At 47.2% G+C, this 1,151-nt stretch overlaps 1 pseudogene; it reads right to left on the minus strand.

Annotated features, from left to right (window-relative positions):
* LOC113175403 (mesoderm-specific transcript homolog protein-like) lies at nt 1–947 on the minus strand (annotated as a pseudogene).
* Nucleotides 948–1,151: the final 204 nt, after the last annotated feature.

The raw sequence follows: 1,151 nt of genomic DNA on the forward strand, positions 1-1,151 counted from the left end.
TCAGAAGGAGTTGATGAAACCCATAAATGCATTCAAGAAGCCCATGAGATCCTCTAACACTCTAGTGGCTAATGTAGTCATCCAGAATTGACACTGTGGACCACGGCAGCGTTTTCCTGTACAGCTCCAAAAACTCTGGATAGGGATTTATAGGATCCAATGGCCCATAGATAAAATGAATGGGAATAGTTACAGAGGCAAGAGCTCCCACCCAGCATCTTCTAAACTTCTTCCTCTGATTAATGTACTGTAAGAGACTGTCAATCACCAAGTTCCTGTCATTGTTTCGGATTCCTTTCCACATATCCCACAGCTCACTCTCAGAGGGTCAAGTGTATGGTCCAAAGACTTTCTGGAGTAAGACCTCGAGAAAATACAAAGAAGTTCATCAACCTGGTGAGGATGGGTAACAGCACACTTCCATCTTTAAGTAGATTTTGGAGAAGAAGAGGCCTTTGAGTCTCAGGAAAGATACCTCCATTTGACAGACAGAGACTCTTTATGGTAAGCCGGCAAGATCGATTTTGCTTGTACCTGTACAGCAGCTCCTGAACAACAATGTCTCCATAGTTGTGAGACAACAGGTTGATCCTAGGGTTCTGGAGTCCTAGATGGCGCAAAAGCGCCTTCACGATGCTGGCTGGTTTGTCACTGAAGCCAAAGCCTAAGAAGTCAAGGGCAATCACTCTATGAAACCTCAGGGTCAGACCTTCCCAAATCTTGTACCAGTCATAGCTGGACGTTGGAAAGCCACGTAAAAGCACAACTGTCTCAGGACTGCCAACTACACCCACAGAGTCCTAGTAGAAGATGGGCAGTCCCTTGTAGGTGAAAAACTTGCCAGAAGTCTTCCATGCGTGCAGAGCAGGAGAGAGCTGAGGGGGTGGGATGTGCAGGTACGCGACCAGCAGAGGCACAGCCAGTACCTGGACCCACCACTCCCTCATCCTGACTCAGGTAAGACCTGGGCTACAGGACTCCTTGTTTGGGGGACCGGGCGCGCATGCATTCTAATTGAATCTCTTATAGCCCTGCTCTCCACAGATGTTGAGCTTTGAGGAAGGACTGTTGATCTTTGTACTAGATCTTAACTGTCTGCAGCCAGCTCTTTATTGCTTTGCATTTCTCTGCAGTTTATCATACATAGGAGC

Source organism: Urocitellus parryii, chromosome 3 (genome assembly GCF_045843805.1).
Source record: "Urocitellus parryii isolate mUroPar1 chromosome 3, mUroPar1.hap1, whole genome shotgun sequence".
Lineage (NCBI taxonomy): Eukaryota > Metazoa > Chordata > Mammalia > Rodentia > Sciuridae > Urocitellus > Urocitellus parryii.